This window comes from Plecotus auritus (genome assembly GCF_963455305.1).
Source record: "Plecotus auritus genome assembly, chromosome: 3".
Lineage (NCBI taxonomy): Eukaryota > Metazoa > Chordata > Mammalia > Chiroptera > Vespertilionidae > Plecotus > Plecotus auritus.
The window spans coordinates 180,474,743-180,501,750 of NC_137772.1; the positions used below are offsets into that span (position 1 = coordinate 180,474,743).

The following is a 27,008-nucleotide window of genomic DNA, read 5'->3' on the forward strand; positions in this document are numbered from 1 at the left end:
CTTTTTAACTAAATAGTATTTTGTAATTTTTCAGTTTTTTAAAATTAAAACTCCCAGGGAGACTGCATTTTGCAGTCATTTGGTAGAATTACTTAATCATTAAATGTGACCAATTCTCCTCTGCATTTACCATCAATTAGTACAAAAATCACCTAATTTTATCACCACTTCCTGCTTTTCTTCACACTTTTGAGATATATTTTTTGCTAAACATATCCAACCTGGTATTGGTGATTCCTTTCCTTTTCCCACCAGGGAGCCTGTGAAGGTTTATTAGTATTTGAAGCTCCTCCCATTTAGCAGGTCATTCACCCGCACAATGCCTGTTGCTGCTGCTGCTGCTGCTGCTGTAACCTAGCTCCAAGCACCTTCATCTCAGCCTCATTCAACCAGGGACTCTAACCTCAAACATAGTGGTTGTGCCTTGAGATCTTCCCTAGCCAAGGCACTGAAGAGACACATCAATGCCTCGGGCCACTATCCAATTCCTTTATTTGCAATTTCAGCTATTTAAAACCAATAAGTGTTCTTTTAGAGTATTTAAAGCTATACAAAAGTGCTAAGCTCTGTATTTTTCTTTTCAGCTACAGAGTCCTTGAAGCCACTTTGATTTCTCTCCCTTTCAATGAAGATGTTACCATTGGTGACAACCAGGGCAGCTGCTAGAGGGAAAATGTTATGTAGGGGGAGGGGGGTCCTCAGAAAGGCAAACAGTAGGTGAGGCAGGGCGGAATAGAGTCACGAAGACCTGATCATTGCAGATGCTGGTAAAGTGTACAAAAGCAGCTTGCTCTCTATTGCCCACATTATGTTGCCGTTGGCGGTGCCCAACATGAGCTCAATGAAGTTACGTTCTGAAGAATCAGGCCTGGAATGAGAACCACATTCACACACGACTCCAGGCACTCTTTCCTGCATGGCCATTGGCTGCACAGGTTGGCAGCTAGCTCCCAGGTAATCTGGTCTGCACACTTATGTGATAGAACACCATGGCCATATGTTTGGAGGAAAACCCCTATGGACTTGGCAGTAGCCGTCTGTGAGAAATAACTAGGTCAAACTCTGATACGGTGTTATTAGAATGCAGTGCCAGGGAAAAGGTGCCAATTTTCTATGGCTGTGAAATCCAGGTTTCCCATCTCTTGGCAGAAGACATTCTACTAGGCAACTGGGATGAAGAGAGAAACTAAATGCTGGGCTGGAACAAATATGTAATAAACAAGGGAACTGGACTAAATAAAGAAGGCTGATTTATGAACAAAAGTTAAAAAAAAAAGCTGGATTTTTCAGTGATATGTTCTACTACAGGCCTAACTCTCCGAACCAGACAGAAATGAAAGAAAACTGAAAAAAAAAAAAAATTTCCTCTCCTAAACTTTTGCTTTATATAAAGTAAAATTTCGTAATTTCTCAGGGTAAATACAGAAAATCTTCTTTAAATGACTGATTGATTATTCAGAGATAGATTATTCATGTCCTGGTCTCCATGCCTTTTCTTAGATCTACTAAAAATTTTATCTTTAGTCTTTTCTACCAAATCAAATGGCACCAAGATGAAATACAAAAACCCTTGAAACACAACTCTTCCTATTCAGCAGCTTAAATAAAAAACTTGACGAGAAGGCTTAACATTTATCAGGTAAGATCATTTTCCAGATCAGAGCTTACATATGGTTACTGACTTTCCAGCTAAGAAATTTATCAATCCTTATACTCATCTGGTTGACTAATCGTCACCCTGAGGCTCTTAGACAAATGTTTTTAGTGCCAAGGAAGTCAACAGAATCACTAGCTGTTAATACTTCTTTCTTACTGGAAAAAATATCAAGCAAATTTCTAATTACAGTTTGGGGCTATAAAACCCTCCGTCTATTCACACCCATTGCCCTCTCTGGTCCCAAGGAGACAACAGTCCACCAATCTAGCATTCATCTACCCATTCGTAGTGACCTGACCTAACACTGTACTAACAGTTAAAGGCGACAGTGGTTAAAAGGCCTACCTACGTTCATCTATTGATATAACAAATAAAGCAGAACAATGCTGCCAACCACTGCAGAACGATGACCTGACCACTTCTGCCCCTGGTGTCGGCAGAGACATTTCATTTCACACGTAGGATGAAGAGGAGGCACGCTTGGTCTGAGCCAGGGCAGACCTGAAAAAGGAGGGCCTAGCCACGTCGTGGAGAAGAGACTAGGAAGGAGGTCACATGCGGTTTACCCAAGTGATGTTGTCCAGGCCTCCCTCCTCTCAGCTGGCTTCTCTCCTTTTATTTCTGGGCGGCTGCTTCAACAAAAGAGGAAAAGCGCAGGATCCTCCTTAACCAAATCAGGATAAAAAATGCGAGCAGTAAAATGACTCTGCCCAGTGCTTTCAAGCTAGAGTTATGACTTTGAGAACATGAAGAAAATATGATTTTTTATTTATTTTTTTGCTATTGGTAAAACCAAGGGTCCTATGACTTTGATTAAATTTGGCTTTAAATCCTAGCTCTAGAAATAATCTCTCCCTCTCCCTCTTCCCCCCTCTCCCCCTTTCTCTTTCTTTCTCCTTTGGCAGGCTAAAAATAACATCTTGACCTACCTATGTTTTAGTTCCTGAGCCCTAAGGTGGAATGAGCTCCTGGCTACTTTCCCATAAAACCAGACAGAGGGACCCTGGAACAGACCCCAGAGCTGTCCTCAAGACCTGAAGAAATTATTCATCACCCTTAACTCGCCCCTGACCAATCAGCTCCCAGAACAACCCCAACCCCTAACCCCCGAAGTCTCCTGATTTTGCCCGACATAATCTGAAACCTACACGCCATCAGGGAGTTCGGGCTTTTGAGCAGTAGCCTCCAGTTCTCCTGGGGGGTGCGATTTATAATAAAATAGGCAATATTTCTCCACTGCAGTTCTCAGTGTCCCGTGTTTGGCTGTGCTAGCGCTGGGTGGATGAACTCTTTCTGTTCTGTACCACAGGCCAGGAAGCATGTGTGGGCACCAGTCCTGTCCCTGGAGTGGTTGAGAAAGGAGGTCCTAGAGAAGCGATTTTCAACCTCATTTTTTTTTTTTTATCTCATGGCCTGCATAAACCAATTACTAAAATTCTGCAGCATACCAAATAATATATATTTTGCCTATCTTACAAAAAAATATAGATACAGAGTAATTTGATTCATTCACAATGGATGGCTATTGTTGTGTTGGCTATTGTCATTTTTTAATTGGACAATCTAAGTAAAAGAGGTCAATGCCCCTGACTAAACAGTCAGGTATTGTATGTTTTCAAAATTCTTGTGGCACAACAGTTCAAAATCGCTGTCCCAGAGGACAAACAAGTCCAGAGATAAATATTTTCCAGTAATTACTTCGTAGGAAAACTTCTCATAGGCAGTCTCTGAATGAAATATGGCACTGGACTTCCCCTTGGACAGGATGGTAGTCTTCAAAAAATGAAGGGTCACATGCATGCCTCCTGGGCAGAGAGAGAAGGGCCGGAGTAAGCGAGAACCTGGGGAACCTGCCTGAGTGGCCTTCCTCTTCGTGCTCAGGTCGGTTACAGGTGAGCAGTCCCGAAATCCCAGGCATCGTCAGCACCTGGCGAGTCCATGAAATAACCCGCTGCTTAACCTCTGCCTGACACTTCTCAAGTCTCTCATCTAACCCTGCAAATCAAGATTGGAGTCCCATTTCACAATAGAGGCCTCTACTCCTAGCATTTAAAATGCTGATATTTGTCCCAGATCTGGATACAAAGTAATCAGACTGGGATCTTTGCTCAAATTCTCGTTTCTGTGTAAGGGTGTTGGAAATATGCCTTGGGCAACAAGTGATATTATCTGATTATATCTCTAGAATTTCCAAATAAACTATTCACTGACTATGAGACTAGAGAGCATTCCAAGACTATTTGGGCTAATGGTCTTGACCTCTACACAAAGCAGGATGCAAGGAAGGTTTATTGGCTAACAATAACAGTGAAGGAATTAAACTATGGAAAACAATATTAAAACACAATTAAAGAGCAACTGATAGGTGCATGTGGAAAAAAACATGTGGCTCTCTGCCGTCTCTAAGACTAGCAAAACAAAATAATTAATTCTAAGGAATACACAACAGAAAGAAAAACAAACTTTAATCAGAGCAGAGGATGACAGTGAAAATAGAGGATCTTCCATTTCTCATTAAATCCTGAACCCATGCACATAGCAAGCTTTAGGGAAACAAACATTTAGAGGCAAAAACCTTTATGTAAATATTTAGCTCTCACACAATATGGAACATACTACATATAGTTTTATATGTACATGTCACGCAGTTATGAATGAGATCTATTCTGAAATGTTTTCCCTGACTGCAGCAGAGTTCAGGCAGATTCAAAGCATAAGTAATAGTGAAACTTTTTTCCACTTTACACAACTGTGCAAAATTCTGAAGACACAAGAGACAGCAGGTCGAATGTTATTGCTTATGTTTAGATCAGTGGTCCCCAACTGGTGGTCCAGTCCGTGGACCACTGGTGGTCCGTGAGGTCTGAAAGGTTGGCGACCACTGATTTAGATCACCTCCCCAGCCAGTAAGAACACCTGATAGTGAGAAAATGCACAGTGCAAAGAAAAACCACCAAGAACTGGAGGTACAAAAACCTGAACACTGAAGGGGGAAAGACTAATAGTGTGAGAAGTGGGGGGGGGGGGGGGGAGAAAAAGAAGTTAGATATTAGTAACAGGGATAAGGAGAGGTTCACGGACACGCAGGGGCGCCACACGGGAAGTCAGCTCAGTAAATGACAGGCTGCAGGGGATGCGTGAGCATGCTTTTGAAGGGACCCAGGCATTCAGGACAGTGTTGACAGAATGAAAGTGTGGTGAGAAAGGGGCTCATTCGAGGAGCAGGGTGCATCTAGAAGCCAGAACTCCAAGTCTCTTAGGGTCCAGTGTCAGGATGTTCCAAGAAAGTCCCTTGGGGGTGATTCTGAGACAATCAAGATGTACTCAGGAAGGACCTGGAATGATGTTTGTATAAATCACACTTTCTCCTTCCCCACTCTATCAACCACATTATTATCTTCTGAAAGTCAATGGCCAGGTCTTGTTCACCCTGAGTTCTCTGCTGACACTTTGCATGTAGCAGGAGCCTGGCTTACTTTTGTCTCATAATAAAAATAGCTTTTTCCCACCTGACAATAAAAGTAATATATACTCAATACAAAAAATTCTGAAGATAGAGAAAAGTATAAAAAAAATAATAGAAGTCATATGTAATCCCATTTCCCAGAGATGAGCAGAACTTATTTCGGAGTACATCTTTTTAGGGTTTCACACACACACACACACACACACACACACACACACACACACACACGTGTGTGTACACACACATTAACCAAACGGTACCATACAATACATATTATAGTTTTATATACATCCATCATAGAGATTTTCTAGCTTTATATTAAGCTCTGCATCACCACGTTTAATAGCTGCAATATAATTCAGTTAAACAGTGCCTTCACTGATGAATACGTAAGTTGTTTCCAATTTGTTGCGTCTATAAACACTGCTGCAATGAGCATCTTTGTGCATATGTATCTGTGCACATGTTCAATTACAATTCCCTTAGGCTGAATTCTAGAGGCAGATTTTAACCAGCATGGCCTTCTTAGAAGCTTTGGATATGTAGGTTGCTAAATTGTCATTCAAAATACTATTTATAAAAATGAACACTTCCACTAGCAGTTTGTATCTCTAGAATTTCCAAATAAACTATTCACCCACCACGTGCCTTCACCCACCATCACCTGATAGCAATCCTTTTCACTCTTCCCAGGATGGTCAATTTTTACATTTGCATTTTTTAACTAGAGAACTTGAACATTTTTATGGGGACTGCCCAACTGAATTACTGCTTTTGTGAAGTGCCTAATGTGATTCTTGACTTAACTGAACTAGCTTATTATGCAATCACTTTCCAGTAAATTCTCTTGAGATCCCAAAAAGCATATAGGCAAATGATTAAATGGTGATATAAAAGAGACCCATAAAAATACCAAGTAAGTCTCTAAAGAAAAAGTGAGAAATAGTCTAGGGCAGGGGTGGGCAAACTTTTTGACTCGAGGGCCACAATGGGTTCTTAAACTGGACCAGAGGGCCGGAATAAAAGCATGGATGGAGTGTTTGTGTGAACTAATATAAATTCAAAGTAAAGGAGCGGAGGGGAGAGCAAGAGAACCGGATAGAACAGCCGGATCCGGCCCGCGGGCCATAGTTTGCCCACGGCTGGTAGGGCCAAGTCTAGTCCTGGCTTCAGCAATGTTGAAGTTTAACTGGAATGTGCCATACACTTCCCCCGCCTCCCTGCATACACTTCCCAATATAGTGTACCTACCAAATGTCAGTTATATCTTTTGATTCATATATTTCTTTAGATTTAGAACCTACTATTTTATTGGTGTGTAAGTGACTCTGGTTACAAAAAACTGATGTACAAATTCTTTAAAAATAGTCTTGCTATTTTATATTGGGAAATGGTTATAACCAGTTCTCAAATAGCTGAACTTGTTATTTTCAGTCATTTCTATCAGGGTTAAATGTAGTTCACATAAATATAATTAGATTGCCCATAAAAATGCTGCTGCTGCTTCTTTTTCCTTTTCTGTTCACACACGAGGGAATGTTCACAGGCCCACAGCTTCCTCATTTGGTATACGCATTTTGCCTTTATTTCTCTTTGCCTGTGTTAACATAAACTTTAGAGTTTTGTTATTAGGGCATTGCCTTTCAGATGTCTGGTGATTACTGTTAAATATTTCCCTCTGGCCCATGCCAAGGAAGCAGTAGTTTTATCAAGTGGAGTTCTCATATGATTTTAAATATTATATTCTTAAAATTTCTGATCTGGGCCATAGGAAATATGAATATAGAACTTTTTTTTGTGTTTTTTTTTTTAATTTAATAATTCTTTATTGTTCAGATTATTACAATTGTTCCTCTTTTTTCCCCCCATAGCTCCCCTCTACCTGGTTCCCATCCCACCCTCTACCCTTAACTCCCCCACACTGTCCTCATCCATAGGTGTACGCTTTTTGTCCAGTCTCTTCCCGCACCGCCTACACCCCTTCCCCCCCGAGAATTGTCAGTCCACTCCCTTTCTATGCCCCTGATTCTATTATATTCACCAGTTTATTCTGTTCACCAGATTTTTTATTCACTTGATTTTTAGATTCACTTGTTGATAGACATATATTTGTTGTTCATAATTTTTATCTTTACCTTTTTCTTCTTCTTCCTCTTAAAGAATACCTTTCAGCATTTCATATAATACTGGTTTGGTGGTGATGAACTCCTTTAGCTTTTCTTATCTGTGAAGCTCTTTATCTGACCTTCAATTCTGAATGATAGCTTTGCTGGGTAGAGTAATCTTGGTTGTAGGTTCTTGCTATTCATCACTTTGAATATTTCTTGCCACTCCCGTCTGGCCTGCATAGTTTCTGTAGAGAAATCAGCTGACAATCGTATGGGTGCTCCCTTGTAGGTAATTAACTGTTTTTCTTTTGCTGCTTTTAAGATTCTCTCTTTGTCTATTGCTCTTGGCATTTTAATTATGATGTGTCTTGGTGTGGTCCTCTTTGGATTCCTTTTGTTTGGGGTTCTGTGTGCTTCCTGGACTTGTAAGTCTATTTCTTTCACCAGGTGGGGGAAGTTTTCTGTCATTTTTCCTTCAAATAGGTTTTCAGTATCTTGCTCTCTCTCTTCTTCTGGCACCCCCATAATTCGCATGTTGGTACGCTTGAGGTTGTCCCAGAGGCTCCTTACACTATCTTCATATTTTTGGATTCTTTTTCTTTTTGCTTTTCCGGCTGAGTGTTTTTTGCTTCTTTGTATTTCAAATCTTTGACTTGATTCTTGCGATCCTCTAGTCTGCTGTTAGATCTCTGTATAATATTTTTTATTTCAGTCAGTGTATGCTTAATTTCTAGTTGGTCCTTTTTCATATCCTCGAAGGTCTCACTAAATTTATCGGCCTTTTCTAAGAAATTCTTGAAAAACCTTATAACCGTGGTTTTGAACTCTATATCCAGTCATTTGCTTTCCTCCATTTCTTTCATTTGTGACCTGTTTCGTTGTCTCTGCATTTTCGCTGCTTTCCTGAGTTGGTAGAGTAGCTTTGTGTGGTAGGTGTCCTATAGGGCCCAGTGGCTCAGCTTCCCCAGTTACCTGAGGTGGACACTCTTGGTGCATCCCTTTGTGGACTGTGTGCTCAGCCTTGTTGTGGTTAAGTCTTGCTTGTTGTTGGTATCACTGGGAGGAAATGACCTCCAGGCCAATTGGCTGTGAGGATCAGCTGTTTCTACGCTGGGAGAACTTCTGTGCTGGAGACACTCTTATGAGACAAGACGTGCAAAATTGCAAAAGCCTCTGTGCTCAGCTTGGATGGGGTGGAGTTTCAGGGCGGAGCAGACAGCCTTGGTTTCCTGTCAGCCCTACCCTATGAGGCCCTGGGTCTCAGTGTCCCTCGGTAATCGCTGCAAGCACCTCTGAGAGAAAGCTGCCCTCGAGTTTCGTGCGCTGCCAGACAGTCCAGTTTCTCCTCGAATGAGTCGGGGTTCTCAGAAACTCGCCCGGAAGTGGAGTTCAGTGCAGTCGGGAGCTTCCGTCTCCCTGCTGCTTTAGAAGGCCAGCCAGGCACTCAGCGCCCGTGCATTGAGCAGTTAGTCCTTACTTTTACTGTGCGCGCGCGCCTCCAGACCTCTGCCTTCCGCAGCTCCCAAGTCTCAGTGTGCTTTCTCTTTTCCTGACAGTCCAGATTCCCCCCGAATGAGTCTGGTTTCCCAGCATCTCGCCCGGGACTGGAGTTCAGTGCAGTTGGGAGCTTCCATCTCCCTCCCACTTTAGAAAGCCAGCCACGCACTCAGCCGCCTGTGCACACAGCCGCCCGTCCTCTCCGCATGCGAGTCTCCGTACCTCAGCCTTTTGCAGCTCCTCTGAGTCTCAATGTGCTTTCCTATTTTCTTCTAGTTGTAGAATTTCCACTCAGCCAGCTTTCCTGTGGTTCTAGATGGTGTCCATTTTGTCTTTTAGTTGTAGTTTTGATATTATTGTGCAAGGCAGCAGTTTAGGTGTTTACCTATGCTGCCATCTTGGTTTCTCTCCCTGAATATAGAACTTTGACATGGCTTTTAAAATAAAACTTGCTGAGAAGGAGTTAAGGAAGCAGGGTAGATGATATGCTTACTTTGGAGCCTTCTCATAAAAGTGGGACTCTGAACCTTTTCCTTAAACCCACAGTTAAGAGTTGGAACCGGGATTTTCAATTAGCATCATTTCAAACATTTTTGGCTTTCCTATCTCCCCACAGGCTTTTTACCATTTTAAAACCTCAGTTTAGCCTTCTTTAAAGATGATCTGCAGAAACGAAGGGGAACAAGTAAAGAAAAGTCAAAAAAGAAAAAGAAAAGAAAAAAAATGTGGAAATGCCGTTAGTGGTGATTTTCATACTTTTCCTTTTCTAGAAGAAGCTATCATCTGTTTGCACTGCTCTCATCTGGCAGTGGTAACACTGGTGAAAGAACTGTGGGTGAGATTAAGATGTAAGATATGCCCAATAAAATCTTAGGAACGATAAAGGGATATCTATATTAAAACAAGACAAATGTTACAACAGGAATTTGTGAGAATGATTATCTTCCAGGGCTCTTAAGGTTTCAAAATGTCTTGCTTTTTTTAATATCCCATTATAGATTTAACATCCAGCCATTTACCTAAAACAATTTTTAACCTATTAGCATTTTCAGGTTGTACCACCTCCTGGGGAAGAATATTTTTCTTGTGCTGTTAATACTCAACCGAGGATATTTCTCCACTGATTTGTAGAGCGAGTGGAAGGGAGGGAGGGGGAAAGACACATAGAAACATCTATGTGAGACACAGTGACTGATTGCTTCTTGCATGTGCCCCAACCAGGGCCAGGAATTGAGCCTGCACCTGAGTTACATGCCCTTGACTGGAATCGAACCCGGGACCCTTCAGACCAGCTAGGGCTGGGGTGTTTTTTTTTGTTTTGTTTTTTTAATCCTCACCCAACAATATGTTTTTATTAATTTTAGAGAGAGAAAAGGGGAGAGAGGGAGAAAGAGAAACATCGATGTGAGAGAGAAAAGTCGATCAGTTGCCTCTTGTATGTACTCCAATCAGGGATCAAACCTGCAACCTGGGTATGTGCCTTGACCAGAAAACAAACCTGTGACTCTTCAGTGTACAGGACCACTGAGACACACCACCCAGGACGAGGAAGAAACTGTGTAGGATTTCCACCTACACAAGATGGTTGTTCTAAATTACATTTTTTGGACCTTTAAGAAATAGCTCCCAATCTTATATTATGGTTAGAATCAAAATAATTTTGCTACAGTAAGATCCTTCATGACGTAATGGACTTTCACAATATTCTATCTACAACTTTAAGATCTTTAGTCTTAAGGAATAATAATTTTAGCTTGATTTAAAAACCACATGTTCCACTCCCCCTATGTTCTTATTCCTCTTAACAGTATCTCAAATGTCTTTGCATATCTATTTTCAATTATTTAAAAAGTAACTGATTGTGACTCAGAAATATTTACTGATACTTCCCATTCACCAAATCCATAGCTGTAGTCCCTAATATGTTATGCTTTTGAATGAAGAGCCAATCTCATAGGTGACTATAATCTGAGAATGAAAAGAAAAGGGAGTTTCAAGCCATAGCTACTCAGACTGTTGAGCTGAAGAAGATATGTAAGGTACAATTGAAGATGTAAGTTAGGCAACAAGACTTAAGCTCTTTACCAGGTTACTGTATAATTCTTTTTCTGTAGAATCCCTTAAAATTACAATCCGTCATTCCCAGAAAGCTCTTCATCTTTCTCAGGAGGTTTCCATTCCCAGTCTAAGGACTACCCTGAGTTATTTTTAGTGTGTCAGCTGCTCAGGATTTACAGCACAAGAGTCCTGTCATTAACTGTAACTCCCTTGTCAAACTGTTATGTCACATGTATCCTTTGGCCATAAACTTCTCAGACCACTTGTCTGGGAATTGATGGCTGCAACCTCATTCAATGCAAGAGAAAGATAAACAAATCAGAGCACCTTGTGCCCAGCAAAGCAAAGGATTGTGACAACTCCTATCAGCTGGTTAATGTTTTATGTAGATAATGCTTTCTCTTAACTCAAGATGCATTTTACAAGAATGACTATTCTTTGTGGTATGAAAAAGAAGATGCAGATATGTTTCCAAACAAAATAAAGAAAAATCAAATGACTCATTTAAAACAATGACACAAAAATATTTTAAATTGACTATCCTATATAATAAAAGGCTAATATGCAAGTCGACAGAACGGCAGAATGACTGGTCATTATGACGTGCACTAACCACCAGGGGGCGGATGCTCAATGCAGGAGCTGCCCCCTGGTGGTCAATGCATTCCCACAGGGGGAGCACCACTCAACCAGAAGCTGGGCTCAAGGCTGGTGAGCGCAGCAGTGGTGGCAGGAGCCTCTCCCGCCTCTGTGGCAGTGCTAAGGATGTCCGACTGACGGCATCCCCCGAGGGCTCCCAGACTGTGAGAGGGCATAGGCTGGGCTGAAGGACACTCCCCGCCAGGGGGCATGAATTTCATGCACCAGGGCTCTAGTCCTATATAATAAAAGGCTAATATGCAAATTGTCCCCTTGACCCAGAGTTCGACAAGGGGGCAGGGCCAGCTGGCCAACCACTCGTGGCCCCTCCCCCGGGCCAGCCCAGCCTGATCAGCCCCGATTGGGGCAGGCTGGCCAGACCCTACCTGTACACTAATTCGTGCACTGAGCCTCTAGTAGATAATAAAAAAACCTTTAAAAAAATCCTCCTCCCATCAGTTATTAGAAAATTTCAAGAGATAAAGTACTCCAAGGCAATAAGTTTTCCAATAAACTTTACACCAACTTTCAAAAGGTTACTGTAAGCTTTTTGTGCTCAAATTTTTCTCAAATATAGTACATAGTATGTTTTTTTATTTCTCAAAGAGGGAATATTAAACATAGTTATTATCACACTCTTCTTCTTATTGAGGTAAAAATGAAGGGAGCCCAAAATAAGAATAAAGAACATGGGTTTTGACTTTCAGTCAAGATGGCAGGAGAGGTAAACACTGTGCTCGCCTCCTCCCACAACCACACCAAAATTACAACTAAATTACAGAACAACCATCATTGATAACTACCTGAAAACTAGCTGAACAAAAGTGCTATAACTAATGATATAAGGAAGCCAGGAGGAGATTGGTAAGAGGGGCGGATAAGTGTAATGGGCTGATCCCACACTCACATGTGATAATTAGGAATCAGGAGAGATAACTTGGCTATGGAGGTCCCCCCGGAGGAGCTAGGGTCACAACCTCACATCAGGCTCACCAGCCAGGGGCACCAGTGCTGGGAAAAGGAGTCTTCACAACATTTGTCTGTGAAAACCAGTGGAGATTGTATCTAAGAAAGGTGGAAGGCTGCTGGAGTCCCAGGCATTCCTCTTGAAGTGAATGCACACGGACATGCTCACTCACAAAGTCACCTGCTCTACGCTTACAGGGGCCACATCTTCAAAAACACCAGGGAAATATAGAGAGGAACTGAATTGATTAGCTTCAGGGCAAGGGCTCGAGAGGAGGGGCTGGAGCTGCTCTCTCCAGGGAAGGAAGCACAGGCAGGCACCAATGGTCCTTTGTTGAGCCCTCTCCCCATCCAGCCACCCTGACATAGGGGTTGCCAAATAGAGGTGGAGGTCTCCATTAACCTAACACCATTTGCCCCAACATGGCGAATCCCTGAAACCCACTACATACAACTTGCACACTTCCAGCAACTTTTCTACACAAGTAGCCTGCCTTACCTTGTGCTGCAAACTTTCCTAAAAACTCTCAAAGGTCTACAAATCCCAAACAGGCAGTGTCTGGCCTTGGTGGGCCCTGTACATCTTTCTAAGAGACCCCAAATCTGGAACTATCAGTGACTAGTCTCAACTTGCATTGTAACTCTCATCATATGGCCCTAGGCCAGGCATAAGGTGCGGCCAGTGTTGGCTTGGAATGTACCTTCCAGTAAGTGGCCATAAGCCCGACACAAGTGGTGGCTGGCTTCAGGTCACAGTGTGGTGCCCACCTCAGGGTCCCAAGCCTGGCACTAATGGAAACTGGCTTTGGCTCACAGCATAGCCTCCAAGTACCTCCAAGCACAGCACAAGCAGCAGATCGTTTTGTAGCTCCTACCAGGTGGCTCTAAGCAAGCCACAAACAGAAGCTGACCTTGGCCTGCACCTGAGTCCCTCCTAAGAGGCTATAGAACCAATACACCTGGTGGGCAGCTTCAGAACACACCGGAGCACCAGCCAGACAGCTCTACAAATGACACAACTGAAGACTCAGCTGGCACAAGAGCCCTGCTAAAGAGATGTCTGCTCTCTGGAATCAGCTCACACACGATAGCTTGTCCACTATAGTCACAGCTCGCCAATCTGAGGGTCAATTTTATCTACTGACATGCCAACAGAAATCAAAGCTCAATTACAACAGGAGGGCATACAACCCACACAAAGAACACCCTTGGAGCATACAGATCAGGTGACCAGGGAGACTGTGCCACTGGGCCCCACAGGACACCTACTAATTAAAGCCCCTCTGACAAGACTGAAAGACATAGCAGATCTACCTAATACATAGAAATAAACACAGGAGCCAGCCAAAATAAAGAGACAAAGAAACATGTCACAAATGAAAGAACAGGACAAAACTCCAAAAAAAAAGAAATGAATGAAATGGAGACACACAATCTAACACATACGGAGTTCAAAATACTGGTTATTAAGAATGTTCAATAAATTTAGAGAAAGAATAAATGAACTCAGTGAGAACCTTAAAAAAGGGGAGAAAGCAAAAAAAAAAAAAACAAACACACAAACAAACATACTCTAAACAGGTTCTGAGCAGAATGTAACTGAAGAGGAGAGCCCTGTACCACAAATAAATAAAATATGGTAAAGGTTAATATATTATCATTATGTTATATTTTCCCCATCCCCTCAATCTGTTTTAAAAGAGGTCTTGTGGCATCTGGCACCAAACAGAATGAAAACAAATAAGATTACTGAATTATAAATAGAGAAAGAAAATCAGAGCCAGAGAAAGTAGGAGGAAGAACATGTACTAACCATTGGGACAATTGTAATTGTTGTGATTTTAACATGACATTTGGCGCAAAGCCTCTGGTGGCAGGGCAGAAAGGAAATGTGTTCCATGATACAACCCTTGTTATCAGAAAAAAAGGAAGCATCTGATTTGGAGGGAGAAGGAAAAAGTCTCATGTTAAACCTTATATAGAAACACCCAGTTTTCATCTACTTCCCTAATAATGTCCTTGGCCTGAAATTGGGGTTATAAAATATAATCAATTGGTAACCTCTGACTTTTTTGTCTTTAGTTCTCCTATCTCTTCTACCTTTGAAGCAATTAGTCTACATTTCACTCTCTCCCATCTACTGCCATGATTCTAGTCTGCGATCTTAACCCTTACTACCTAAATTACAATTATATCCCAATCGGTGTCCTTGCATCCACTTCTCCTGTTTGCCAGTTCACCTCACACACTGCCACCCTAGGGGTGTTCCTAAACCAACATGCTCAAGTCATAGGACCCAAACACCTTCAGCTACTCCCAGTGACCTCTGGAGAAAGTGCAAACTTTTCAAATGGGTAAGTCAACATCTTTCATAATCTGATTATAGCCCACCTTTTATTAACTAACATTCTTAACTCTCTAATCCAAACATCCTTTCCAATCAGAGCTTTGACTATGTCATGTTGCTTCTCACCTCCATTTCTTTGCTCACATAATTCCTTTCTCCTAAAATTCCTTTTCTTCCCTCTTCCCACCTTTCCTAATCTTAACTGCTCAAGGTCCAGCTCAATTCTTCTTCCATGAAGCCTTCCTAAGAACTTGGGTGCATGTTTCCATCTGCCTCACTGTGCTACTGTTTATGCCAATTGATGTGTGGGTCTGTGGACTTCCGGACATTCCTGAGACCCTTTTAGGGGACCCGGGAGGTCACAACCATTTTTATAATAATACTAAGATGTTATTTGTCTTTCTCATTGTGTTAACATCCACAATGATGGGACAAGAGCAATGGCGGGTAAAACTGCCAATGCCTTAGCACAATCCAGTAATGGTACCAAACTGTATGAGTCGTTACTGTATTCTTCACCACCACATACAGTAAAAAAAAATAATTCATGTAAGAATGTTCTTGATGAAGCTGTAACAGTTGCCCACTTTATTAAATCGTGACCATTGAGTACACGGCTTATTAACATTCTGTGTGAAGAAATGAAAATACCCATAAAGCACTTCTGCTGCACATCAAGTACCATGGTTGTCTTGAGGAAAAATGTTTGCACATTTGAGTTGCCAGTTTTCACACACACTCCTTTTACTTGACAGATGACTGACAGAAAATGCAGTTATACAGACTTGGGTATTTGGCAGATATTCTTCCAGGAAGTGGACAATGAAACTGTCATTTCAAGGAAAACAACGGACACTATTTTTGCTAATGATAAAATTTGAGCTTTCAAGCAAGTATTAGAATTTAAGACAACTTGTATTCACCACTGAACTTGACAGCTTCTCAATATTCCATGGCTTTTCTGATGAGATTGGACGTGTGCTAACAAATGTAGTTTCTTTCCTGTTGTATAAGAAAATAGGTCAACATTTATAAGAGCTACTGAACTCAGTGAACCTGTATTTTCCAGGTGCCCTATGGTTGGTGATAAAAATCATGCTTGCGTTTCAAAATGTAACATAGGTTTTTAATAAATAAAAGTTCACTGATATGGTTTTACATTCCACATTGCAACCAACCTTTATGAAACTACTACATTCTTTTAATGTGTATCAAAGAAGAATATCCACAATTGCCTAACAAGTCTTTAAAATACAAGCCTTTTCTACCCTAGCTGGTTTGGCTCAGTGGATAGAACGTTGGCCTGTGGACTGAAGAGTCCTGGGTTTGATTCTGGTCAAGGGCACATGACTGGGTTGCAGGCTCAATGCCTAGTAGGGGGCCTGCAGGAGGCAACCAATCAATGATTCTCTCTTATCATTGATGTTTTTATCTCTCTCTCCTCCCTTCTCTGAAGTCAATAAAAATATATATTTTAAAAAATAAAATAAAATACAAGTCTTTTCTGACTATCTGTGTAAGGCTGGATTTATTTCACATACTTCAACCCAAAAAAACATATTGTAAGTTTTTCACTGCAGAAGCAGATCAGATATAAGAATCCATCTGTTCAAAGGAAACCAATAACAAAATAAAAATACAATCTACTGAGTGGGAGAAAATATTTGCAAATGAGGTATCTGATAAGGGGTTAATATTCAAAACATAAAAAGAACTCATACAACTCAACATAAAAAAACTAATCAGATTTTTAAAAATGGGTAGTGGACCTCAATAAACGTGTGTCCAAAAAAGAAATGCTGATGGACAACAGACACATGAAAAGTTGCTCAACATCACTAACCACCAGGAAATGCAAATCAAAATCACAATGAGATATTACCTTACACCTGCCAGGAAGGCTATTATTAAAAAGTCAACAAATAGCAAGTGTTTGTGGGTATGTGGAAAAAAGGGAACCCCTGTGCACTGTTGGTGGGATTGTAAATTGGTGCAGCTACTATGTAAAACAGTATGGAAAAATAAAAACAGAACTACCACATGATTTAGCAATTCTACTTCTGGGTATTTATCCAAAGAAAATGAAAACACTAATTTGAAAAGATATATGCACACAGATACTCACTGTGGCATTATTTTCAATAGCCAAAATATGGAAACAACCTTAGGGTCTACTGACTAATAATGAATAAAGAAGTCGTGGTACATATATACAATGGAATACCACTCAGCCATAAAAAGATGAAATATTGCCATTTGCGACAACATGAATGGACTTGAGGGTAAGTGAAATAAGTCAGACAGAAAAAGAGAAAAACCATATGAATTCACTCATGTGGAAAAGAAAACAAAAAAGAAATACTGATATGTGGTATATAAAAATGAAACTCAGACACAGACAACAGTATGGTGGTTATCAGAGGGAAGGAAGGATGGGGGATAGTAAAGGTAAAGGGGGCCAAATATATGGTGATGCAAGATGGTTTGACTTTGGGTGGTAGGTGCACAATGCAATATAGAGAACATGTATCAAAAAAGAATCTAGTTATCTTCTCTTAAAGAGATTTGTAAAGTATACAAAATAATGCCACCTTTCTTACTAAATTTTGTTTTAGAAAAGTTATTTTTCATAAAATACCTTAATTATGTTAATGTGCATTGAGTTTATTATTGGTTATGTTTAAATGAATTAATAAATATTTGAAATTTTCAGTTGTAAGTCCCAATACAGTAAATCTCGATTGATACACCCACATCAAAAATGTTCCTTGTTGTCAATACTTTAAGCGTGTAAACTATAAGAATATATAATGTTTAGAACTGCTGTTGTATACCATTCATTTTGGCTCCCAATTTTGCATTATATAAATTACAATAGCAAGATATAATACATATATAGTATAATGTCATCTATTTTTATGTGCACATACTATCATTTTAATTGTATTTAGCAATAAAGGAAAGAAACCCTACTTTTTGTTTTTTTTAGGAAAGTAAGCCACCAGAGGTACTTTCTGAAATGACTTGAGATAACAGATTCAAGTCAAAGTGTTTAATAGAAACATCTTATTCACATTTTATAAAGGGTCAGTATCCTTGGCTTCCAAAGGCTGCTCCAGATGGCTTGGAAAATTTAAGACCCTATTTCAACCCCACGCAGATGTCAGTTTCTGTATACCAGTGAAGGTTTGTAATGATTACACTGTATTCCATCAAAGTACAGTATTGCCCTCCTATCTTCACATGCAGTTCCCATTTCCTGGAATCTTCTCTCCCTTTTTCCTGGCTCACTGCTCCTTATGGAGCCCTTCCTTGACCTTCTGGCTGGCTTAGGTCTCGACCTTCTATATTGATATACTCTCAGAGCACCACATACTCCTCCTGAAATGTCACGTCTCACAATTTTAATTGCCTAGCTATTTGTGTAATTATTTGATTAATGCCTGTCTTTCTCACTAGCACATATGCCCCAAGGGATATTTCCGTTGTATTTCCCAACTGTCCCTGCTTAATAGGGTTATAGAACTATTAAATGGATAAATATTATTAAATAAATCAACTGAAATTCATTAACCCTTTGTCCTGTGACACTTTGTAGTATGGCAGATAAAGCCACAGGGGGAAAATTCCATTACACATCACAGAAAAAATGACACAGTATGATTTCTGTTTTTAAAGGAATTGTTTAGAGAATAAATAGTGAGTAACAAAAATGGTCATGGAGAGACTGAGAGAGCCCAGAGAAAGTGGGCAACCTATTCTGCAGGGAAGGGGTGGGTAGCAACGGGGGTGAGGAGAAAGAAACAGATTGCAGCTGTAACGTATACTGAGCATCAGCAGGTCACAAACAAGGTGTCAAGAAAATTCTCAGGGGACCAGCTTGAGCAGCTGAGAGGATGACAATTATATTTACCCAAATTCAGAAAACTGAAACAGAAATATGAGTAGTATGGGAAGACGAAGAGTTTGTGAGATTTCTAAGTGGAGATATCAGGGGTCTGGGGTAGAGAGGAACGATCTAAGACTGCAAGTATGAACTTGAGACTTGTGAGCACTGAGCTTGTCATTGAAACTGAAGAAGTGAGCGTGAGAAGAGCAGGTGAGAAAAGACAGTTGGGATGAGCTCTGAGGAAACCTTACAGACAGGGAGGGCCTGGATGGAAGGAGAAGAAGGTGGAGAAGTGGCTGGGAGGCTTGAGAAGTGGCTGGGAAGATAGAGAAGTGGCTGGGAAGATAGAGAAGTGGCCAACCATAAGATCATTTTTGATTCCCTTCTTCCTCACTTCTCATCTGTCTTCCTTTCTACATTCCCTGCCTCTGTCCCCACCCTACACCAGGACTGTGAGAGGAGTCTAACCGGACTGCTTGCTTTCTGTTTTTCCTTCCAGTGAGTCTGTCTACTCCTGTCAGATCGATCTCTCTACAGTTGTACTCTCCATGTGTGGCTAACTCACATGAATTAAAATTAAACAGAATTAACGATTCAGTTCCTCTGTCTCAATAGCCACATTTTCAAGGGTCTCCACAGCCACATGCAGCTAATGGCAATCGTGGTGGACAGCATGGAGTCAGAACATTTCCTGCATCCAAGAAAGTTCTGTGGACAGTGCTGCTATAGCATTGCTTTGTCCTTTCAGCTCACAAGTCCAAACCCTGAGTTCAAGGCTTCTACATTCGACCCTAAGCTATCTTTCTAACTTCATCTCCTCCCACTCTCCTAGATCAACTCTGCAACCTGAGCACACGCCTTTCCACTTCCATTCATTTGTTCATGCAATGCTGTCAGGATACCCTCTTGTAGAATATCCACTGCGGAGGCAGGTTTGCGTCATCTTGGCTGGGCTGCAGTACCCAGTGATGCAACCAAACACTGATTTAGGTGTTGCTATGAAGGCATTCTGCAGATGTGGTTAGCATCTATGGTCAATGAACTTTAAATAAAGGGGATTATTCTCAATGATATGGGTGGGACTCAGCCAGTCAGATGAACGACCTTCAGAGAAAAACTGAGGCTTCTCTGGAAGAAATTCCATCTATAAACTTCAGTGCCAGCCCAAGAGTTTCCACCCTGCCCTGCTTCCTGGAGTGCCCTATGGATCAGACCCCACAACTGCAAAAGCCAAGTCTGGAGATAAATTCTTTAATAACTCTCTCTCTCACTGTGCCACGTGTGGATATGGATATATATATAGATGATATAGACACATACACATATACATATGTATACACACACATACATGTACACACATGTGTGTATGTAAGTATATATTGTACTGTTCTCTTTTCTGGTAAAACCTTGATTGGTATAGATTTCGGCACAGATTTCAGTACCTACACACCTGTTTTTTAAAAAAACAATGATTCTTTGTTTTGTTAATCCTCATCAGAGGATATTTTTCCATTGAGAGAAAATAGAAGGAAGGGCGGGGGAGAGAAAGAGAGTAACACTGATGTGAGAGAGACAAATCCATTGGTTGCCTCCTGCAAGTGCCTGGACCAGGGTCTGGGAGCTAACCCTCAACCCTTTGGTTTGCAGGCTAACACTCTAACCACTGAACCACACCGGCCAGGTTGAAAACAATGATTCTTAAACCTGGCTGCACAATAAAGCCACCTTTGTAAACTTTATACCAACATATATGGGTTCTAACAAAGAGCAAGATTAGCTCATGGAGGTGGAGCTTGGACCTCCACTTTTCAAAAGAGCTCTACAGGTAATTGTGACACAGAGCCGAGGTTGAGAGCTACGGTCCTAACTAAACTCCTCTAGCACTTTTATTGTACAAGTGCCGCTGGGACTAATCAAACACTGCACACTGCCGGATATTTTCCATTTAACCAACCTCCCAACCAACCAGCATTAGTTGCATGACTAACATTTGTCAGATAATAAGACAGAGGCAATGATGGCCTTGAGGGTAAATATTGAGTTTACACGGCTTGGCATTCCTCGAACTACATTGATTAATAAATACTAAATGATCAAATAAATGAAAAAGTTACACAACATTTAGTGAAGCTGATAGTGGTTTATTCAAAATAGTGCATAATTTAAATAGCTCTTATTTCTAGTTCTATTGAAAATTCTATTAGCAAGTGTTACTAATGCTCAACATATTTACTCATTGGTAGACTATACCGTGGGTATTTTATAAGATTGCTGGCTATGATTAATTCTCTACCCACTGATAATTTGGGAGGCATCTAAGGGCCCGACTACTTTCTCAGGAGCATAAGTTACACGTGCTCCTGTGTGCTCATAAGAACCAAGTCCTGATGCCAACACAATCTGATTTCATTTGAAAGGAAATGAGAAGGTGCATGGTGGGCTGAGCAAGGGAGGGCTGTGGCCATTTCAAGGCTGGCTAGCCCCGAGCCTGCAAGGTGCGTTGCCAACTATAAGCATACATAAATGTGAGCTAAGACTTCTCGCTATATTATTATTTTATGAATATGCTTTTAAGATAGCTAAAATGATTTCAATCACTGTGCAGTCACAGAACGACACCTCGGTGAGGAAATCTACTGCTTATTTTTCAGCTCTTTATACAGGGGGAGACTGAGGTCCAAAAAGGAAAAGCAATTTGCCCACAGGGGACAGAGAACAGAGTTTCTTGGGAATAGAGGCTTCTAATTCCCTGAAATTCCATCTTCCTCTCAGCTTGGGGGGAGTGAGGGGAGGGGAGGGAGTAACGACTTTGAAAATGACTTTCCCTTACTAAAAAGAAAGCATGTGTGTTTAAAAAAAAAAAAAAAAGTAAAAACACTTCTCAAAGTCTCAGAAATATCTCACCTCATTAACCTCTATTCTTCAATCTTATTACTTCCTATTTTACAAGACAGTACATTTGCTTTTTAAAAACACTTAAGACTAACGAAAGTACATGAAATGGTGGTGATACCATTAGCATCACTGAATGATCTGTCCAAATTTTCAATGATGTGTTTTTATTTTAAGGGATTTGGACTTTGCAGTCAAATTTTACTCCGGCTATAATGATGGTCCTGATCTGATATATTCTAATTCATACTAACATCATATAAAGAGCCACATTATTGGCCTGCCCATTATAATTAATGAAAATGCTCTTTGGTAGTTACTACATCTGTCAGATCACATTAATCTACATCTCAAAAAGTGACTTGGGAGAAGGCACTATAAAATGCATTTTTCCCTTTTGAAGGAGCTATTAAGAGTTTTCTGGATAAAAGCATATTTATAGTTTTCTTTTCTTTTTTTTTTAAACCAGAAACAGACTTAAGGAATACATTTGAGACTTATAATAAAAATATACTTGTTTTATTTATACTTATTGTTGAAATAAGGAAAACGACAGTTAACTAGTTGAACTTCAGAAATAAAAGGATTTTAAATCATCTCTCCAAAGCCCTTAATACTTCCAAATTAAGAGTTCAAAATATGGGATGGACAACTGCAGTTGAAATCCCACTAGTTTCCCTTTTGACTTTCCAAGAATTCTGTGAATTCATATTGTATATACATTTCCACCAAGTCTGTATTTCTCTTTAAATTTTAATTTAATGTGGCTTTTTTTTTTTTTAGGTCATGGCACGGTCAGGTTATTGACCAGCAGATTCTCAACTTTAACTCAATTCTTTTGCCTCTGTGGACTTTTTGGCATTATTGTGATATGCTTCTAGACGACTTATAATCAAATGAGTTCTATGGTAAATATGATATCACATCTTTGTTCAGAATGCCCCCAGAATGCCCAGGGCTCCCTGCCTTCCTCACACATGTTTTTTGTCAAATTAAATTTGACATCCCCCAGATAATAACAGATAGCTTGCTGAATTTCATTTGGGCTACTTTGTGGGGCAGGAATTCACAAAGCATTTTGCAGTCAAGGGTTTCTGAAAATCGGGGAATAAAACCAGGTAGAATGAACACTGCTATATGGAGGAAAGGGTTTTAATTTACACAATTTGGCTGCTGCGGCTAATAGGTTAAATGAAGGGAAAAAATAAAAAAGCAATTCATACGTCGGTGAGCCACATGCATCTCGCTGGGGTGGTCCAGTCCCAGAAACATCCTCTCTTTTTCTCATTCCCCACTTTCCACCAACTACCAAGTCCAGCTACACATAAAGCATGTGTCCCCACTGACATCCTGGTTCAAGCACTCATCATGTCCTACCTAGATTGTTATCCAGTTTGTCTGTATTTGAACTATTCCAAGGAATTAAGGTATTTTATTTATGAGAACGCTTTCCTGAAATGAAATCCATCTGCCTATATATACTTTCTATTCATGGGTCTTAACATTTACCAGTTACTATTGTCAAATGTTTAAATTTGTCAGGAAGTTCTTGCCACCACCATGTTGATTCTTCTCCTTCCAATAGTCTTCCTTTTAAAATGGAGAACCCAGATTAGGAGGTGGGTTTACCAATACTGAACGGGAGAAGCCTAGTACTTCCTTTGTTCTGGCCACAGAGGTATGAACCCAACCTAGAGGCACTATTACATTCTCAATTCATAATTAGTTTAGTTAGCATAATACCTAGCCTTTTCACATGATCAGTCAGCAGGCTCGGCCTTTGTGATCTTTAGTTAAGCAGCTGATATTTATGAATTAGGAGCAGGAGCTTACTTTAATTCATATTGATTTTTGTCTCCTCTAGAAATTGATTTCCATCCATTATTCCACAGTCTTGGTAAGATCAATTGCCCAGATAAGCACACACTCACTAGGCCTGCATTTCTTCATTCTGTATTAAATGCAATTTTTTCCACACAACTTGCTAAAATCAAAACACACAAAAATACCTGTGGCTTTCTTCTGCTCTACCTGTCTAACAATCTCCCCTCATTAAAAAAAAGGGGGGGGGGAGGCAATGTGCTCACTTTGACATGACATTGAACTCATATTGGTTCCTGATGCGAACATTCACCAACCATGTGTTTCAAAATATCATTCTGGCGCTAACCGGTTTGGCTCAGTGGATAGAGCGTTGGCCTGCGGACTGAAGGGTCCCAGGTTCAATTCCGGTCAAGGGCATGTACCTTGGTTGCGGGCACATCCCCAGTGTGGGGGAGGTGCAGGAGGCAGCTGATGATGTTTCTAACTCTCTATCCCTCTCCCTTCCTCTCTATAAAAAATCAATAAAATATATATTTTTTAAAAATCTCATTCTGTGCCAAAACCGGTTTGGCTCAGTGGATAGAGCGTCGGCCTGCGGACTGAAGGGTCCCGGGTTTGATTCCGGTCAGGGGCGTGTGCCTTGGTTGCGGGCACATCCCCAGTGGGAGGTGTGCAGGAGGCAGCTGATCGATGTTTCTCTCTCGTCGATGTTTCTGGCTCTCTATCCCTCTCCCTTCCTCTCTGTAAAAATATCAATAAAATATATATTAAAAAAAAAATCTCATTCTGTAATATTCCTGGAGATTAATGCTCCAGCTTCAATGTCTCTGTTGATCAGAATATAGTTTATGCCCAACTTCTACCCTAACCTCACCCCTTTGTAAAAACTGTCACAAATGTCCCTTTACTATTCTAGAACGTGTCCTGTTCTCCATATCGCCTTGAGATTACTAATTGTGATTCCATGAGCAAATCCACAAGCTCTTTTAATACCCTGGTTGATACATAATTTTTCTAGTCGGGAAATTTAAACTCATTGGAATAATTATATTTCTTCCTAAAGTAGTTTCATGCAGAAAGGGCTTCTGCAGCCCCTCTCCAGGGCTCGAACCATTCAATCAATCTAAAGTTCACCTTCATTAGCAGAAAAGACAGAAGTAATACAGAAGCAGATGAGTTCTCTTCTCTGTTTTCTTGTACCACTAAGCTGTCTTCCTCAAGTTTTGACCCTTTGCTGCCTCTTCAGGGTCTAACATAACTCAAAATCAATCAATCTCTATCATGTTAAGCATTTTTTTTTTTAAAACAAGCCTCAACTCACTCACTCTTGACTTGGATTTTACTCGCTTTTGTTAGTCAAAATGGAAAAGATTGGTGTGTTTCAAAAAATTATTAGTACAGAATGATAGTGTGTTTGTTCTAAGTAAAATTGGCTTCAGTGGGTCTATCCTGGCAGGGCCTAAAAGCATAATCACCATTTATGACTGTTTCTCTGGGAAAATGCATTCTGCATTCCAACGAAGTGACTCAGAAATAAATTTCTGACCCAGATCTGTGCGTGTTGGGACTGCCTGCTTTTGCTCCTACTCCCTAATCCTAACAAATGTAGCTTCTGAATCAACCACATAAAGCAAATGAGTAGGTCTCCTTTCCTCCATACTCAGGAAAAGCACACATTCCATTACCTTTGCTCTTGAATGCACAAAAAGCTTTCAACGGGGAAATGCCACAAGAAGTCTTCTCAAAGCAAATGAGCCAATTGAGCCATTCTTACTAGCTAGTTTATCTTTGACCTCATTTCTCTTCTAGCCGTCCTTTTTGCCAAAATAATGTTCTTTTGTTTGGTTTCCCTTTGAAGCAGAGTTTCTTTTCTTTTTTGGTTTGCTGAACTTAGTGCCAAAAGCTATAAGGCAAATTGCCCTATTTCTTTGTTCGGAGCAGGCCCAGTAAGAAATGCCTGAATGGAAGAGTCCTCCTTTTAGCCTGTCTTCCAGATCCTGAAAATCCTGGGAGCTTGAGACAGACCTTGTGATTTATGATGGGTTTCTGGGATTAGCCAGAAAGGCCATGGACTGACCATAAAATCAACTGTAATCTCTTTCAATAGCCCCAGCACTGAGTTACTCACTGCAGGGCTACTTACAACTAGAAATAACCAAACTGAGGTCTGGATTTCTAGAGAAGAGAAAAACAGAAGACTCCATTGAATCCATTTTGAAACAAACCTGACTATCTTGAAACAAAACCTGCAAAAACCTGCAGATGGGTGGGCAGCTGGTTCTGATTCTTCTCTCACACCTTTCACACACCAGAGCAAGGAAGTAGGGCTGCTCATTCCCTAGGTCACTGGCAGACCATTACTCCCAATGCTCTTGGGGAAGAACATTTAGGTCCATGCTAACAGAATATACTCCCAGAGTTCCCCAGAGTCTATCATCTCTTCCTCTCAGCGGTTGCTCCTGGTTCACTGCAAATCTGGCCCGGCTCACGTTTCCCTCTCCACATCTAGTCTTCCATCATACCCGGACATCCGCATCCACAGGCATGGCCCATATACGTTGGCGCCTCAGTCAATTGACTTCTTATTACTAATGATCGTCTCCCTTTCATGAATTGTTAGAGACCTTGTCATCACTTGAAAAATTCTCTTTCCAAAGTCACTTATTCGAGAATCCCTCTTGTTGACCACAACTAACATTGCTTCTCATTTCAGTGACTTCTTGAGCCCGGGGATCTTTTCTCATCAATCTTCAAATCCTTTTTCTTCCCTCCCTTCCTTTTTTAAGATTCCATTTCCCAGCTCATCACTTCAGTAACACTCTTTCCACCATATCCATTTTTTAAAATGTTTTTATTAACTTTTAGAGAGACAGGGACAGAGAAGGAGAAAGAGATAGAAACATCGATGAGAGAGAAACATTGATGGGCTGCCTTCTCCACACTCCACCACTAGGGATTGAGCCCACAACCCAGGCATGTGCCCTGACTTGATGGGGAACCAAATCTGCAACCTCCTGTCACATGGGTCGATGCTCAACCACTGAGCCACACTAGCCAGGCCACCATATCCATTTAGCACAGCTCCAACTCTGGCTGAAGCCTCCTGCTTTCTCGCTGTCTGAGTAATACTGGAGAAAACCACAGCAGGGTGTTTGGGTATCTCTGTAAGTTCAGGCTCCCTGGTCCACACAGGCCCTCACCACAGCCCAGAAGCCCTAGAAGTTTTTCTAGGTTTTTCCAGGTCAGCCTGGTCTCTGCTCTCCACAACTACTTCAGAGCATCAACTCCTCCCTCTCCTCCCAGTGTTCTTTATGCTCTCAGCAGCTGAAAATTGAAGCTATAGGATGGGAATTCCCTCAGCTTCTCTCCATCAAATCCACAGACAAATAGCATCAACCTTCTCAGTCCTTCCTGGTCCTTAGAATACACTGCGCCTCCTGTCTAGTGTTGATTCCTCCACTGCGCTGTGCAAACCATTTCACAGCCCTTTCAAAGTCACTCCTCTCTAGACTCCGTTGTTCCTCTCGCATGGATCCTTCTTCAATCCTTTAACCCATTCAAGTTTCTGCATCTGACAGAAGAAAATCATCCTTGACTCTCATATTCTCCTCCAGTTATATCTCCCTCATCCTTCATAATCATCCTTCAAACCATTCCACAAACCT

At 40.9% G+C, this 27,008-nt stretch overlaps 1 protein-coding gene across 2 annotated transcripts in view; it reads right to left on the minus strand.

The window, feature by feature from the left end:
* ANO6 (anoctamin 6) overlaps positions 1 to 27,008 on the minus strand; it is a 192,608-nt gene that overhangs the window by 69,129 nt on the left and 96,471 nt on the right. The window lies entirely within an intron of this gene.